Consider the following 18,959-nt stretch of genomic DNA (forward strand, 5'->3'; position numbering starts at 1 on the left):
ATAGACTACACCCTGGCTTCCTATCTGTTTTTCTTACCTGAAACAGCGCTCGAAGGTTCAGCATATGAAACACCTCACACAAAAGTGAATCCAATTGGACACAATCCAGTATTTTGGGGGGCCTAGCAGCAAAGGTGCGAAGGCACTAGGGGTGTGAATCTCTCATGTAAAAGACGATACGATTTGCATCTAGATACATGGGCACGATTCGATACAAGAAAAGATACATGTTCATAAAAAAACAATTCAGTACGATTCGATGCAATGCGATTCGATGCAGTTCAAGAATGGAAAGCATTCTGAAAGATTTTTTATAATTTGCTCAAGGTGCACATTAATTTTATATTATCAGTTATCATGGTTGTCAATTAGGCAAAAAAATGTGTATAGATTTTTTATAGATGATTGTTTTCATGGAGCTGTAGCCTTGTTGAGGTAAGACAATACCGAAATAAAATAAAACAGTGCTTAAGACACTCTTGGCCTTTTCTCATATAGCCTACAAGAATAAAATAGGCCTACATATCGATGAACTCTCTGGGTTTATTTTGTTCCAACGATAGACCTAATGCAGAAACCTATAATGCCACAAGTCTGAGTGAATATGAAGAAAATAATTGGCTAATAATTTGTGCATCGTTTTAGCAAGGGCCAAATTATTATTTAACATTAAGGAAATCCTTTCATCAAACGTAAGGCTATACTCTACAGACTATCTAAGGCTATACTCTACAGACTATCGTTGCTGTTTAGTGTTTAATTTCGCGCTGGATTTTGAAAAACAAAAGAGTAAAAACCAGAGAATGTCTAATAAGGCACGGGCTCTGGTAAAAACTGTAAAACAAACGACCGAGTGTGAGTTGTCACATGCTTAAGTTGCAGTAGATGTATGGGTAATGAGGTCATTTGACAACTTTGGGCAATGAATGTAGCCAAAAACGAACTGCATTACCCACAATTCCGTGCCACGTATAGTTTCAAAACCGTGGGACGTGGGATGAACGCGCTGCTTGGAACGTAAATGAGAGTCTGAGCGAGCAGAAAAGGTTGTGAACCAATTCGTAACAAGTAAATTGATATAACGACCGGTTCATTTCAGTTTTATTCCGATACGGGGCTTCACGTACCGATGTAGCCGTATCTTACACGTTAAAAACGGATACCGATACGTATCGGTTAATCTTTACACCCCTAGAAGGCACCCATTCAGTTACTAGCTTTTCTTCTATTATTATTATACTTCTACCATTGAAGTCTATGGCAGCCCATAGAATGGTAAAAAGTGCTGAAGTGGTCAGTGTTTATACCGGATCTGGTTTGCATATTTAATACGTTTCATATACGTGTTTCAACACTGCATTTCGGTCGTTGCCAGTGCGGAACAAGTCAGAGCAGGGCCGGGGGCGGGGCACATGACCGGGCCCTTTATTAAACTCATCATAACATAATTTTACAACATAAGCTACACCTGCCCGCAGCAGCGGGTCTTACAAGCGTCAGCGCCACAGAGAGCAATGTAATTTTGAAGTCTATCGAACGTACATGAAGTGTAACCAAGAGAACAACAACAAAAACATTAGGCTACATGACCCCTAATAATAAACCAACAATAATACGCAGCACTATTTGAAGGGCATACGACGAGCCTTGCGCTCCGCGAACTCGTCCACGATGCTCTGTGTATGTCCATATTCTTTGCTCTCTCATTCTGGACAACATGGCAAGTCCACTCAGTCTCTCCTGTCCCACTGTGCTCCTCAAGTGGTTTTTAATGATCTTTAAATTGGAGAATGAGCGCTCAAGAGGTTGCAACGGTGACGGGAAGAGTCAAAAATAAAATTAGGGCGGTGCAAATCTCACTGAATGCAGAAGTTACTGCTGGGTGGTGCATTGGCGGAGCGAGGGGCTGGCTCGGGGCTCAAGCCCCGAATCTCTTTTTAAAAGCCCCGAATCTTTTTTTGTATGTGTTTTCAATTTCCAACGATTCTAATTTCTAATTTAACTTCCCCTCGGTTTCTACTATTGTCAAGACATTAGGCAATTAGGCTACTGTACCCCGGAATACAAAAATAAACTTCAGAAAGACGGAAAGTTTGTTGCACTGTATTCTGTAGTCTGTATTCTGTAGTCTCAATGACCGAATCAGTAGATATACATGTTGTCAGTTGAGTTCGTTCAATTCATTTATTGTAGGCTAGCCTAGGCAAATATGAAACGGAGATGGCGGGATTTTGAACTTGCATGTTTCATGCATTTTAGGGCAAAAAAATATCATAGGATTGATGTGTTCTCCATTTGAGGAACGTAATCAATTGCGGACGTGCACAGACAGCTGAGACACAGAGCGCATATAGGCCTAGGTTAGGCTACTTTCACTTTCTAGAGCGCATTAGGCTACATAAAAGATGCTTCATACCAAAACAACGATCAAACATTATCATATGTTTAATGACGTGTTGACACAAAGACTTACTCCAATTAGAAAATCGAAGCCAAAATCATGTAAGTGTAAGTGTTCTCTCATTGACGCCTGTAGGAGACAATATCGTTGATCCAATTTTGTAAATTTGTACGTCGTAAAGTTAAATATGAGAGTTAAAATAAAGCCAGTCATACAGCAGAACATTTTATTCAATATTTTACACCTACTAAATCATCAAAGTAAATTTCAAAACTTTTCAGCAACCGTGAGTCATAACTCGTCCTGACTGGGGTAACCTATAAGCCTAATACGTCCCATTCTGATGAAAATGATTGAAAAGAAACCGTTTGCATGATCTTAGCTCATCCGGCCTTGTGCCGTGGAAGAGGCCCGTCCCACCTTACCCGGAGGTGGGGGAGGGGCGCCCTCGCCCCGGTCCGGGGGCGTGCCGCACCCCCCGCACCCCCTCAAGCTCCGCCCCTGGTCGTTGCTTTTACCTTACCATTACCTTACGCATGCCAGTTATGTATCCACCAGCTGCCTGCCTGCAGCCTACTTCCAAAACTCCAAAGCTGCTTGCTGTCAGATTTGGTTCCGAGGGCACAAGTTCAGTGTATCAACAACACTCAATAACAGTTTATGTGATGTGTTAATCAATTAAATTCCCAACAATTTCACAACAGCTGGAGTAGGCCATTCAACTAGCCCGCTTGCCGAGGTCGGCACCCGCTTCCTTATTTGGGTTTTGGGTTGCCAGGTTTTAGCCTATGACAAAACGGTTGAAATTGAAACTAAGTGATCATGTATGTGTAGGGTATATTTCATACACAATCTGGCAACCTGAATGGATCAATGATTTTAAAATGAAGTTTGATGGCCATGCAAATTACTGGAGGGTGCTGGGAGATGACCTTGAAATACGGGAGAAACCCGGGAAAAACGGAAGTGTTGACAGGTATGATTCACAGAACTCTATGTCCAACACTCTAGCGCCACCAATGGGTCGGAACTGGACTCACATTCACGCATGTGACCATTGAATGGTGCGTCAATGCTAACATCTCAGCAACGCTTTGATATACGTCCAAACTTGGTACAGGGACTTGGTATCTGATTGTGAGGACACAGTAGGAAATTGGCATCATTTTGCCTCTATAGGGGGTGCTGAAAAACTGGAAGTGCACTCATATCTCAACAACGCTTTGATGTATGAAGTCCAAACTTGGTACAGGGACATGGTAGCTGATTGTGATGATGCACTAGGAAATTGGCATCTTTTGGCCAATATTAGGGGTGCTGCAATACAGGAAGTGAGCTCATATCTCAACAACGTTTTGATGTATGAAGTCCAAACTTAGTACAGGGACTGCAGACAAAAATATCTATTCAGGTTATGTATTAGATATAGAATTGTGTTCATAAAGACTCATTGCAGATTGATATCCAATCACAAATACAGAAGAGGCCATTTGAAAAGTACACTGCAACAGACACTCAAATTGACCTCTCGGGTAGGGCTGCTGTGTTCATTTTCAAAGGCACAGGGCTGAGTTGCGACAGAGCTTAATTCCATGTCTGCTAACACTCCCACAGTGGCGATTAATGCAGAGCGAATCACACATCCCCGATCCGACTCTCTGCAACAGACCTATTGCTGGTTCTGGTGCTGATTTGTAGTTTGATCCAGTTTTGCTCGTGTAAACTCATAGCATATAACCTTCTGAGAACCATGGTACTTTTGATCACATTCATTCAACACGCAAATCCCAAATCAAACGTTTGGGCTCATGGGCAAAAAAAGAATAAAATAACTGAAAGTTAATCAACCTTTTTTCCCCCAACATTTGCCGTTTTTAAGTCAGTGTGGTTAATTTCAAATAATTCTATGGCTGTATTAAGCCTTGACAAATAATTTGAGCTTTTAAATCCCTCAGCATCAATGTGGTGTATGGGCTCCCATTCACACATAATCACATACACACGTGTCCACACACACACACACACACACACACACACACACACACACAAACACACAAACACACAAACACACACAATTTCCATCTTCTTATCTTGGGAAGGCAGTACATTCGGAGGTCTCGGAAGCTCGGGGTCTGGTGTCGGAAAGGTCAGGCCTGCTTTGTTGGTTAACATGCTTTAGCCGGCCTGCGACAGCTCCGTGTTGAGGCATGAGGCTGTCAGGGGATTGCCATTCCTCGCGCTAAATGGCATCTCAAGTGATTAGCAGGCTTCGGCTCAGCACAGATGACAGCACTAATGGAGAGAGGGATGGAGGGATTGCTCTTGCCTAATAGCTGCGCCTGTGTGTGTGTGTGTGTGTGTATGTGTGAGTGTGTGTACATGCATGTGTGTGTGTGTGCCAGCTGTAAGCAGGCAAAAACAGCATAGTGCCTCATGGGGCACTAACATGCCTATAGAAAATCTTGACTGCTGGGATTGGGTTAGCCAGGGTTTGTTCTTGTTCATACACAACTGTTTACTTGAAGTTTAGACTAGACAATAGAGGAATAGGGGGTGCTGGGGTTATGGAGGGTCTGATGACGTGCGTGTACATACGATACGTACATAAAGTAATTATCTGGAAACACTCCCCTATCCAGCTCAAATGTCCCCAGGTCAGTGTCCAGCCACAGTCAGTGTCCAGGATGTTCTTTATTTAGAGATATATCATGTAAAGCAACAATTGCACCTTTTACACATTTACAGCTAGTATGCAGAAGCGTTCAGAGAGGAAATGCCAAGATTGTCACAATGCCCTGTTCATTGGTCTCACGTACAGGAGATGTTTTACTGTTAAAGCCTTTCACAGGTGGCCACTGGCCAGTATTGCGGATCGATGGCCAAGGTTCTTGTTCATCTCTATCACAGATATTTGCATACAGTTCATGCATGGAGTAATCAGTTTCTTTGTCTAAGTGAACTGCTGCAAATTGCTGCATATGCAGAAATTGCCCACTTCAGATGCAGGCTATACGAGAATCCTGACATAGAAGAGAGAGAGAATTAGACTGTAATTGTGTTTGACTGAGTGAGGGAAAAGGCACAGGGCTGTTTTGAGTATACCCGACTTGTATAAAAAGGTAATAAGATTGTGTCTGACTGTCTTAAAGGTGACTCCTTGATATCCTAAGAACCAGGACAGGGGTCTTGAGGAAATGGGTAAAAAAAGTGGACCATTAATGCATGGTCCAGGCCATTTTGGAGGTGCCAAACATATGCTGGCAGAGCTCACTCTGTTCGCAAAACAAACCACAGAACGTTGACATTTATGTCACAGGTACGGTGTTCATTTTAGGACATCCTCAGACTCAGGTGTCAGACTCAGAAAAACATCGGTCATCTTCAGACAAAACTGCCTCAGCGTCAGAAAAACCTCTGTCATCTTCAGACAAAACTGCATCAGCATCAGAAAAACCTCTGTCATCTTCAGACAAAACTGCCTCAGCGTCAGAAAAACCAGACTCAGAAAAACATCTGTCATTTTCAGACAAAACTGCCTCAGCTTCAGAAAAACTTCTGTCATCATCAGACAAAACTGCCTCAGCGTAAGAAAAACCTCTGTCATCCTCAGATAAAACTGCTTCAAACCAAACTGCCTCAGAAAAACATCTCTAAGGAGTCAGGTCTCAGAAAAAACGCTGTCAGAAAAAGTGGAGTCAGGTCTCAGAAAATCAGGTCTCAAAAAAGTATTAAGTATTAAATAAAGACAAATGTGCTATGCCATGATGTAATACCATATAATACCATTATAAAACGTTAGCAGTTGTCATTGTCATTGCACAACAATAATAGACAGACATAAAGATAGACATGTACTTGAAATGTAATCCCCAGGGGACAATAACTGCAGCGTTGTTGAATTCATTTGATATGAGATGTTATCTTAACTTATTTAGAGAAATGTGCCTTGTTGTTGGTACCTGCTATTTCATGTATTATCATAATGGTATTATATGGTATTACATCATGACATAGCACATTTGTCTTTATGGGGGTTTGGGAATAATGATGTGATGATAATGATGCAGGTTTCTTACTGGTAGGTAGGTACAACTGGGAAACGGTTAGCAAAAGTAAGAAATAATGGTCCAGGTGTCGTTCTGGACTTTCGTGGTGGAAAAATGTTTAACCCACTTTTCCCTAGCTCATTGAATGTACCGTAATCCTACGAAAAACAAATTATTTTGCTGTATGTAGTACGTAGCTTACTCCGGAATGTGCCTTACAGCAGCTGCTAATGTTACTAGCGAAGTGAGGTTAGCTAAGTTACATCCATGGATTTCCTACAATGTGTATACCATTGGATCACTTTCTACCTTTACTTATAATTTCTACATCTAACCAAGCACCAAATATAACATGCCAGTGACCAGGCTTGGAATTTCACCATTCTGGGGGCAAGGCCACTTGGCCTTCAGTTGGGCATATTTGGTGGGGGGCACAAAGGCCACATGGGCACCAAGGCCAAAGTTAACTATACAGTAGTAGGCTATAAAAATGATCAAAGTTGTATTTAGCCTATTCACTGCAGTAGACCTGCATCATTGTATGAAACATAACAAAAACATGAAACATGACATATTACATATAACTGTAAATCATCTGATCATCTAATAAAAACAGATATCTAGGCTATATATAACATTTATTTTATATTTGGCCTGCTATGAAATCATGTATTGAACAATTTAAATTTAAGCACAGCTCATCTTTAAGAAACTCAAATAGCCTAGATGCATGCTTAGCATTTTGTGATCAGGCTACTTTCATAAACTCTTAGTCAGCTGTCCTCTGATTTACCAATATCTAGGCGATATTTGAAACATTTATTTTGTATTTGGCCCGTTATGAAATCGTGTGGAACAATTTAAACACATTGTAAAACTTAAAGCCCAAATTTGGAGACATCAATGCATGTCGAAATTTACTGCAAATTCAAAACTGGATTACTCTGGAACTGCTAACTGTACAGGGGACTGCTTTACACCTTTATGTTCGGTAAGGTCTGCTGTTTATTCTGATATGTGGTTTGTCATGTGTTAAAAGGAGGGTTCGTAAAGTATTCCACCGAGATGAATGGGTAGGGAGATCATGGACGCAAAACCTTCAGTAGAATGTATGATTAAATTGAATTATATTATTTACTTTTCTCGCGAACCGTTCAACACAGCAATTATCGGCTAACATCGTTTAAAAGCTGAGAAAAAGCTCTTTCATGTGACATCACTTGTGATGTCTGTGTGATGAATAGGCTACTTCGCGAGTAGTTCAACTGAGAAGAATGGGTGAATTTGGACGCACTTTCTTGCGATGTCACTTTCTCCACTGCGTAAAAGACTAAATTAATTTGCGCTGGCCACCGTGGCCTGTAAACCTATGATTTTCAAAGGGGCTTCACGGCCAACGCAAGGGGCTACCACGGCCGTCGTGGCCGCCGTGAAATTCCTACCCTGCCACTGACAGAATAACGTATTAAGCATAATATTAAACTCACCGTTCTGTATCCGTCGTCTTCTTCTGTCCCCACAATAACTTTTCATTTGAGTTTTCACTTTTTCGTCTGACTCTGTTTTTTCTGAGACCTGACTCCACTTTTTCTGACAGCGTTTTTTCTGAGACCTGACTCCATTTTTTCTGAGGCAGTTTGGTTTGAAGCAGTTTTATCTGAGGATGACAGAGGTTTTTCTTACGCTGAGGCAGTTTTGTCTGAAGATGACAGAAGTTTTTCTGAAGCTGAGGGAGTTTTGTCTGAAAATGACAGATGTTTTTCTGAGTCTGACACCTGAGTCTGGTTTTTCTGACGCTGAGGCAGTTTTGTCTGAAGATGACAGAAGTTTTTCTGACACTGAGGCTGTTTTGTCTGAAGATGACCGATGTTTTTCTGAGTCTGACACCTGAGTCTGAGGATGTCCTAAAATGAACACCGTAGGCAGGTGGCCCTGGGTGGAGTGCTAGTGACCCTAGGTGTCCACTCTGAGTACCCCACTGCCCCCTGGGTGGACTCAGCGCTGCACTTCACCACAGCGGAGGAGGCAGCCGCTTTTTTGACCCTTAGTCCGAATTCCATCACAATATCTATGCCGGTCCCTGCCCAGCGTACTTTTGGACTCTCTGAAATGGACACTACCTTAAAGCATTTATTGTGATATTGTTTACTTGAAATCTATGTCTAATCTATGGCCAGTGTTTCAATTGAGCTTCTCTGGCATTTGTCATTCTATGAAACAAAAAGAGACTTCCAGTCTTCTTATCATGTTTTGCATGAAAACCATCAGTAAAATTGGAAGCACGGAAATATATTCTTTATACTGAAAAAAAAAAAACTCTTTGACTGACAGTACTGATATGAAAATGAAGTATATGAATCCACTTTTTGCAGACATTCATTTTGCTCAACACTCAGGAGACCAGAGTGGAGAATCAATCTCAATGTCTTAATGAGAACTGAATTTTTAGCACACTATAATCAGAATCACTGCAGAAACAGCTACACATACTGTACATGCCACCGCTTCTGGATACCACGTCCCTGGGGTAGCGCAGCAACACTTTTTTTGATTATTTTTCCCTTTCCCCCCCACTAGAGTCACATGCATTTCTGGCAGTTTTTTTTTTTTTTTTGCCACCACACCCCGTTTCCATCAGTGTGTATGGCTCACACTTCAAACAGTTGTTAATAGAAGCCCTCTTTCTGAGAGGAGGGCAAGGGGGGGGCACAGGGTTAGTTCCTCCGACGCCATCTGTTTGCTCCGCTCTTGGTGTCTGTGCCACCCTGCTCAGTCGCTTTAGGGAACATGGGAGGAAGGAGGGCAGGAGATGGAGGGATGGGAGGAGGGGAAGATGGAGAGATGGAGGGCGGGGTGGCTTTGGAGCACCATGTGTGATTTGCTTTTCTCTTCTTTCCTTTCTTTCTTTTTTTTTACTTTCAAGTTGTAAGTTTAGTCGACAGGGCCTTAGGTGTCGTAGCAACACCCAACTAATTCTCTCTATTGCACAGCCCTTTTCCTCTCCTCGTTCGTTTTCTGGGACGATTCTCTCTCTCTCTCTCTCTCTCTCTCTCTCTCTCTGTCTTTCCTGCCCCTCGCTCTCCTCTTCCTCCCCTTGCTTTTGTCTTTCTAGGACACCCAGATCTATCAGAGGTTTGATTTCATATTATCATCCTTGCAGCTGTGTGGGAGAACCCAAGGGGGACGGCACTGTTTGACCAGCCTGCAGGAGAGGAGGCGGGTGAACTGTAGCGTGTCGTCTGTATGTGAGTGCAGGTGTGTGTGTGTGTGTGTGTGTGTGTGCGTGTGCGCGTGTGAGTGGGAGAGACACACAGACAGAGATATTTTTGAGTTTGTTTAGAGCTAAGCAAAATCTAATTTGATTTCTTGTGTGCAAAGAAAAAGCTTTCAGCAATTCACAACAATTTTATGTGTATTTGGACCAAAGAAACAGAAGCAAAGATGAAGTAGCATAAACATATTTAAGGAATTGATAAAGATGTTGGGTTTTACGTTGGCGGCGGGCGAAATTGAGGTTCCATCTTCAGCATGAACACACTCCCAACCCCCTCTGATCATCCCGCCATCATCTCTTCACTCTTTCATCACACCATCTCAGTCAACCCTTTCCTCCTCCTCTCTTCCTCTCTCCCTCTCTCCTCTCCTCCACCCCCCCCCCCCCACTCATCCTCAGCCCCATCCTAGAACATATCTCCACCCTCACACATCACACGAATTCCACGCGGTTGAAAGAGCAGAGCTCCCGGTCCCCCTCTGGCTCCGATGGCAACAGAGATGCAATAGCAACATCTGCCTGGAAAACAATATCAAAAGACCCCCCAAAAAAGACATCCAGAATCGTGGGACAGCTGAGAGAGAGAGAGAGATGACATGAACTGTGACCCACAGTGGGCTCTCGCTCACTAATGCAACCTAACAGCGTTGAAACAGTTTGACAGAACTAAGAAAAGGCTCCTTCTCTCTGAAGCTCGACGTTTTTCCCTCATCGCCGAGGTTTTTCCTCCAGACATCCAGGCTTTTGTTTTGAACAGGAGGAGGAAAACAGAAAAACACACCAGAGGCATTATCGTTCACTGTCTTTCTGTTATTGTCAGTGTAGAAACCAATGCCATTATTGTAGTAGTGAAACCATAAAAATAGATGGCTCTGATTCCAGAAAGAAATTTTCTCGGTAATTGCCACATTACACTCTGAATTGAACCCCATAACTAATAACCACTACTCCAGACTATATCTCCAGAAGGAAAAGATATAGAGGACAGAAAAGGAAATCATAATCACACTTTTTTTTTTCAAGCACACACTGCACAATAGAAGATGTTTCTCTTGTTCATCTTCTGCTCTGCCTCGATCGTTCCTCCTCTTCCTCCTCCATCCTCCCCCTCCTCGTCTGTCTCCTGGGTCCGGAGTCCTGCTGCTGGATGAGCAGAGCGGGTCGGGGCCAAGGCCTCCCACCACATTCCCACTCGCGCTCACCCACTGCAGCGGGGAGGTGGAGGAGGAGGAGGAACCGGAGGAGGAAGACTCGTGTTTCCCAGCTCAACACATGTAAGTGAGAGAGAAAAAAGTAAATATTCTGCGATGATATTTTGCTTCAACTCTTCTTGTGAGTTGTTGAAAACTTCTCAAGGTGCAGTGAGGGTGTGTGTGTGTGTGTGTGTGTGTGTGTGTGTGTGTGTGTGTGTGTGTGTGTGTGTGTGTGTGTGTGTGCTTTCTGTCATAGTTGCTGTTCAGGATGCATATGTCTGTGAGATGTTCTTATGTATACATAAATAAGTTTAGACGTACACACACATAACCATACAGGCCCAGACATGAGCATATGAATGCTTGTCACTGACATAAGCAGCCACTTCTTCACAAATTACACACATACACATGCACACATATACAGCTCAACCCCAATGATTTCCACTAGGTTGTGTCTCCAGCTCCTATTTTCAGTACAGCCCAGCAAGTTCAGCCATGTAATTGGCCACCAACCCTCCAGGTCATCTGTGCTCATTTCTCTCAGTAGAGAGCAGGGGGTAATTGAACATAATTATGGCAGATTAGGTAAGTCTCCAGATAGTTTCTTTTCAGGGTCTACAGAGAGAAGTTAAAGACTTAGACCCGGACAGTAAGGCTGTGCCTCCCTCTACACTCCCCTCCTAAAGCTATACCCCAGCCAATGGGAGTCCCAGCTCTCCTCCTGACCCCCCCCCCCCCCCCCCCCCCCACCTGCAGAATGCCAAGTTAATTAGTGAGCCGCCGGGCTGTGGTGACCTGAGGAGAAGGCGTGAGGCCAGGGTTGGGTGATATTCATGGCTAATATAATGATTTCATTACCCTTAATTATGATATCATAATTACACTCTTGGCATTAAAAATCTTCAGCAGTGGCTCGTCATTCTCCACCAGCTATGAGACAGATAAGGAAATATCAGCCCCCCCCCCCCCCACCACCACTCTCCCACTCTCTGGCTCTTCCTCTCCCTCTTGTGCTTTGTTCTCCCTTTTCCCTGTTCTCTCTGGCTCTTTCTCTCTCCCTTCCTCTCTCTCTCTCTCCCTTCCTCTCATCTCAGGAGCCATGACTCCCAGTGCAAGGAAAGAATGAGAAAGAAAAGGAGGGAGAGAAGAAGCAGGATAAAGTGTTGCAAACCACATAACAGCATAAATACACTTCACTTGAGCACTCTCTCAAGGTACACCCAAGGGCTTTTGTCAATATCGTCTGTTATGCCATATTGTATTGCACTGTGCCTGTGACCCCATATTCAAAATTGATATTGTGTTAGCATGCTCTTTGGCAAAGGAATTAAGCGCATTGATTTGACATGTACGGGAATAGGGACTCCGCCATACACCTCCCTCCGGTCTCACCGCGTCCCATCCCTGCGTCCCGAGCGAAAATGACCGGCTCTCGTGTCTGACCTCTCCGTGCCACCTGTGAAGCCATGCAGTTTGGCAGGTGCAGTGGTGACAACAGCGACGACGGCGTGTCTCTTCTTTGAGCGAGGGGCGAGTGAGCGCAAGCCTTGGCCCCGGGCACAGTTGGCTGCGCGTGAAACAGCTTTCATGATGGGATCTGTCAGGCTCCCATCTGGCTCCCTTGTGTAAGGTCACAAAGAACCGGTGGAGTTGAACCAGACCACTCTACTTTAACACTTATCTCTCACAGTGCTCTCCTCTCTCTCTCTCTCTCTCTCTCTCTCTCTCTCTCTCTTGTCTCTATCTCGGTCTGTCATTTTTGTCACTTGCTATATACCACTCAGCTTACCTCTCTATCTCACACTTGCACATTCTCTCTGCAGTCTGTCATTTCTATTCTTGTTGACCTTCTCCATTTTTCTGCCCCTGTGTGTATTTCTTTCTATTTTCTTAAGCTCCCTGTTTTTGCCTCTGTGAATCTGAAAGACAATTCTCCACCACAATAAGTCAAAGTCAATATTACTATACAAGACAAAGAAGTTTATTGTTTTGAAAACTTTACACAAATTAAAACATCCCCTGCATTCAGTTCACCTTATGTGTCCTTAATTGTCAAACTGAGAATCTGACCAGTGGTAAACAGAGGAAGGAGAGGTCAGCCGAGGGCAAACCCGGGGCATACTGTCTCCCGTGCAGCTGTAGAGGTGGAAAAGACCCCTCCTGTGTGCCCTGTCAGATGAGTGGCAGGTGAGGGGGAGCCGTAGCTGTAAGCACAGCTGTGGAAGAGAGAGAAAGAGAGAAGCAAAACACATAGAAAGCAAGAACAGACAGGTCTGTAGAGAGAAAAGAGGAAAGAGTACAAGGAAGAAGAAGAAAGCAGATAGAGATACTGAAAAAGAGAGCGATATACAGTATTTATATATATATATATATATATATATATATATACATACATATATACGTATATATGTGTGTGTGTGTAGTATGTATATTGTGTGTATGTGTGTGTAGTATGTATATTGTGTGTATGTGTGGTTGCATGTAGGAAAGCAAGAGAGATTTATAGTGTGTGTGAGAGGGAGAGAGAGAGAATGAGTGAGCGAGACAGTGGACAGTCGACCTTGGGCAAACTCTTGCCCGCTGCCATTGATTGGTTTACCTGGCCAGGGCTGACGGCTCCTCATTAGGCTGCTTTTATACAGCACTTCCTGGAGAAGAGAGAGGACACGCGGGGTCTCTGCATCCCCGCAGCAGGGGGTGGGGTGGGGCGGGGTGGAGTTGGGTGCTGATGGGGTGATGTCTGATCAATGCGTCTGATGGATCGGTGCGCAGTTGTGTGGCGAACACCTCTTTAGCGGATGTGCACGCGCTCCCATTGACAGGCAACCCCAAAGTGCCCTCTGCAAGGCTGACTCCATTGTTGCTCCGAGCGTCGCATCTCACGGGGAGAAATCGAAGGTTGGTGGGGTGAGCGAACGTTCACCAGCCAGATGCACCTTTTGGCGCTGTGTTTTTATTTATTTATTTATTTATTTATTCATTCATTCATTCCTGCCCGTACCAAGCTGGGCAGAGAGGGGTCATGGAGATTTTGAGAACTAAATCTAAGTTCTCCTTTTGCACACGCTTCCTCTTCCTCCCAACCCATGAAGATTTGTAGTTATTTACTTTAAAGATAAAACACCGAAAGTGTAAACCACATTGAGTAGTGTATCTGGCCACTCTGAGCATGTCAGTGGATGTTCATCTTTTCATCCAGAGTGTTGTTAGTGGAGGGCTGGGCATGCACAGCTGAGGAAGCCATGTTGTCAATCCTAAAAAACATACATCCTTCCCTCTTTGTTTCTGGTTTATTTACAGTATCTTTCTCCCCTTTTCTATATACACCCATCTCACTCCCTTCTCTCCAGAAAAGAACTCATCTCATACGTTCACTTGTGCCCAAGCCCTTTGCTCTTCACCTGAGTCACCTGCCACTGGGTCAGCCATAGGGAGGCAGTATAGTCACTCCAAAGGCCCAGCTGTGCTGCCCCTGCTCAGACTATAGAGAAACCTTTCAAAAATAAAAATAAAACATACCGTCTTTATACAAGCCCTGTGCGGAATCCTGCACTCCAGCCCCATCTCCGTCATCCTCTCCCCAATCCCCTACGGTGTCCAATTTGCAATCTTCACACTTTGTCTGTGAACTCGCTCAGTTAGCGCGTGGCACACGGCAAAGCAATCAAAAGACTGAGAAATACCAGGGATGGGGGGGAAAGCGACGAGATGGGATGGGGTGTTGAGAGCGAGAGAGCGAGAGAGAGGGGAGTACACCCCAGCAGTCTGAATTCAAAGTGTGTCGAGCACAACTCTAACCAATTAGCCCCAAGACACGTAATAAGGTAATGACCCTTGAGATGGTTGTCGGTTCATGCGCCAGTCAACCTTAGGAATTTCATTAGTGAGGACAGACATCTGATATTCAAGGTTAAGAGTGCCAGTCCCCCACTCCCCCCTTCTCTTTTACACCATGCTGCTTGCCTGAAGACATATTTTAACTATTTTTGGTTTAGATTAAAAATGCAGTGCAAGGTATAAGTATACCTTTGATTTAAGGTGTTTTTTCCCCTGCTCTGTTCTGTAAATTAGCGATAAGAGATCTGCGGTTCAATTTGCAAAGATATTTTTAAACGGTTTTACCCAAACCAAAGGTGGCAAAGCATTACAGGTCTTAAGATAAAAATGAGTAAAATGATGGAAGGGGCAAAGTGCACTTGTTAGCCGTTGTGTATATATATATCTTCTCTCATCGTACTCGTACAGAGACAAAGAAGCAATTTGTTTATGTGTGAATAGTCTATCCCTCTTCATTAAACATGGCTTTATATAACAACACTTTGAACTATGAACTTGCTCATTTTCATTTATTCAAAGATAGATCCAGGAGTGAGATGAAATATTGTAGCACTCTATGATAAAGCTCCACAGGCCATTACCAAATTGGCTGTTGATGATTGTTGTAATTACATTTGTAATACTAAATAGTTTCATTTTCAATAGATGTACTATTATACACAAATAAATATTAGCAAGAGAACAAAAAAAAGTTTTAGGCTATAGAATAGTAAAAAAGAATGATATAATTATATAGAAGTCATTTAAATTTAAAACATGCTATGGGTTATAATAGTAAAAACTGGTTTATGCAAACAATTCATTTTAACTAATGAAAGAACAGTCATTAACAAACTATTGTGTAGAGTGTAATGTCTATTTACTGGGGCCTGCTATCATTACATTTTACTAATAAGACTTTGCCACCAGTCAGGTAACAGAGGTGATTCAGCAAACAGACAGAAGGCCTGTAACTGGTTCAGGTTCCAGGTTCACCTCGGGTAACTTCCTGCCTCTTGTTAAAGTGTCCTTGAGGAAGGCACTCAACCTTAGCTGCTCTTGATTAGTTGCTTGGTGTTTGACATAGCTAGATTGCTGTCAGTGTGTTCGCGTTCATTAATGCATATATGTTGGGCCTTCTTTGTGAAGCACTTTGAGCGCTCAGTGGATTAGAAAACACTATGCAGTCTATTTAAAAGCAGTGGCCAGATCGTGCAACAAAAATGAGCCTCTGTCAAAATCCAATGTATTGTTTAACAAGATGTTACATGGACATGACATTAGGCTGATGGCAGTGTTGACAAGGATCAGTACTAGGCATATACGAGGACATTACAGAGGCTTTGTTTGTGGTGAAGACGATGAAGAAGAACAGATGGCAAGCATATCTACAAATAAGTCGGTCATCTGCAAAGAAGATTAGTGCATTTGAGCCCATTTTTAATGGTCCCGGAAAGAGATTAAAAATGTAAGCTGTTTTATAACACAAATTTTCTTTTCCATTTTTTTCTTTCTTTCTTTTTTTAAAGAAAAAGCTAAACATTATAAAGAGTTGTTGAAAGGTTTACACCCAGTATTGTTCGTGCATGCAGGCCATTGAAACGGCCCATTAGCGAGGGTGCTGGCACGTTCATAACATTTGTAACCAATATCTGGTGCCTGTGGTGAGCCTTTAACCCTGTCCCTCTAGCTGCATGTCTGTCTGTTTTGCTATCCTAATGAGAACTCTTCCTACTACCAGTTTGTCCGTTGCCTATTCTATTACCACACAAAAACTTTGCAATAAAAAAAATCACATAATATTCACACACATTTCTTTCCTCACTCTCTAGCTTTGTCATGCTCTTTTTGTGTTAAGCCTGGCACTTTTACAGAGGGAAATTCAATGTAGTCAACCCGCCAATGCCTATAAATAAACATAATATCAATCGCCTCGAGCGGCCATTTCAGAGCACAATGGAAGCCAAAGAAGTAAATAGTTCTCATTGCCTCTCTCTTTGTCTCCTCTCTCTCTCTCTCTAAAGTTTGTGGAGGACAAATATATATATTGATAAATATACATGAGGCCATCTTGTTTGGCTGTTTTGGGTCACTTTCCTTTGCTGTGTTCCTGAAATGGAAGAGGGACCCCTCTTACAACCTCTGATAATCTGAATTATATAACCAGTGCTTGTCAGGCCTCTCTTCCGCCCACTAGGAGACCTATACCTTTGTGTCTCCTCTGATGGAAACACTGGCAACTATCTTTCGCTTTCTTAGCTTGTGAACATAACAGCACTGTGTATCTCGGTAGTGCTATGACTTTGTACAACTTTATTCTTTGAACTAGTTAAAATTGTGTTGATGGGAGTTTCCCTCCATCACTGGCTTTAGCTAATCTTAATTCACTGGCCGTTATAAAGGTGATAATTAAATTGAAATTGTTTTAACTTAGTCCTGGGCAACATGATCCAACTACACAGTGGTTAGTAGGTGGATACACACCATACAGGCCTTCTACATTTGGGCTTTTTAGCTATAAGAGAGGACATGAGTGAGTGAGAGGTGGGAGTGGCTGAGGTGTCGGTTCACAAATCATCCTAGGCCGAATTCGAACCTCGGTTCCCATGGCCACTGCACCCCCCCCCCATCCTTTCCTTTTTCATTGCAAGCACATTTATGGAAGTTTGCCTAGGAACCTCAACTACCAAATGTGATTTATTAATCCTAATACGAGTGTATATGCCCATTTTTATTAAAACCCCAACAGATATAGCATGGTTTTCTGTTGGTGTTAATGATTTTATATTTGTTGACCCTTGACCCGCAAATACTCTGGGAAACAAAGGTTAATCCAACCCAGTGAAGATATATATATATATATATGTGTATTTTTTTCACTTGCCTGCTTACTTGTCTGCAGCACAAATAGAGTGAGGTATCTGTTTAGACAGCAGCAGACAAGCACTGCCATCACAAAACTAGCTTACAATAGCAGATCATCCAATATTGCTCTGCGATTTTCATCCTTGTACTGTAAACAGAAAGTGAAAAAAAGACTGACTGCTGGCATTGCAATGCTGGTGATGCCCATGTTACTTTGTTCAAACTGTTCTTAAACGGCCTCTGGTTGTATTGTGGAAGCACAAAGCAAACAATCTGAAATGCAGACCTGTAATGAGATTAGCAGCAGACAAAAGTGACACTGCATGACCCGCACATATTGACATATTGGACTCACTCCGCCCCACTGAGTGTCTGTAACATGACAGTAACGGAGTGCTATCAATCTCCCCATAACTAATGTTCTGTGCCAGTAATAAAAAAGAATGAATAGAACCAATAAACCCATACATTCTACAGGATATGGTTACAAGATGTCAGAACACATAAAGCGGTTGAGGGAAAAAAAATGCTTGTCTGTCTCTAATTTGCATGTATTTATTTATGAGAGCTTCTTATGTGTATACTAAGTCACACTCACAGATGTTTTTTTTTTAAATGGTTGTGCAGTCTTTTAAAATGCATCAATTTTTGCCAGGGACGTGACCTTAAGAGAGATGATTGGATTTCTTCTAAATTATTGACCAGGTGTATAATGAAGTGGGAGACTGAGCAGGAATGTAGGCTATCAAAATAATCAATTTTCATTTTAAAAGTGGTCAGCATTCATACACAATAGAAGGCATAGGAGAATATGTATAGTATTAGGAATACTACATCTTTGTTCTGCTTTGCTCCAATGTAGCTTGTCACTGTTTGGGCTACAGGCTACTCCAGGCCAGTCTCTCTCCTCCAATGACAATGGCTGACTCCACTGATGACTAAGAGGAGTGTTTGGGGACTTAATAGTAGTAAAACAAAAGGATCCCGTCTGGAAGATTTAATTCTTTTGACGTATTAGCTTGTCATTTCGGAATATAATCTTCAGCTGGTGGTTCGACCCGTATCACGACGGAGAGGCATTCTAAACATCCAGAACGAACGTCCCCCATGGCTGCGCATCTACTTTTGACCGCACATTCATGTTGATACCTCACTGTATTATGACAACAGAGGAGCCCCGGAGTGATTCATAAACAGAAACCCGCGGCCAGACGAGATCTTTGACTTCATTCGTTTGTCACCCCAAGGTTAAATAATATTAAAGCAGAAATTCAACCGTACGAACTTTACGCTCAGATTCCTAAAGGGATGATGTAGACATTCAGTGAAACTGCATTCATAATCCCTTAGACTAACATAAA

General features: G+C 42.8%; 1 protein-coding gene across 1 annotated transcript in view; it reads left to right on the plus strand.

Moving 5' to 3' along the window:
• khdrbs3 (KH domain containing, RNA binding, signal transduction associated 3) overlaps positions 1-18,959 on the plus strand; it is a 152,098-nt gene that overhangs the window by 19,610 nt on the left and 113,529 nt on the right. The window lies entirely within an intron of this gene.

The sequence above is a fragment of the Alosa sapidissima genome, chromosome 21 (assembly GCF_018492685.1).
Source record: "Alosa sapidissima isolate fAloSap1 chromosome 21, fAloSap1.pri, whole genome shotgun sequence".
Classification (NCBI taxonomy): Eukaryota; Metazoa; Chordata; class Actinopteri; order Clupeiformes; family Clupeidae; genus Alosa; species Alosa sapidissima.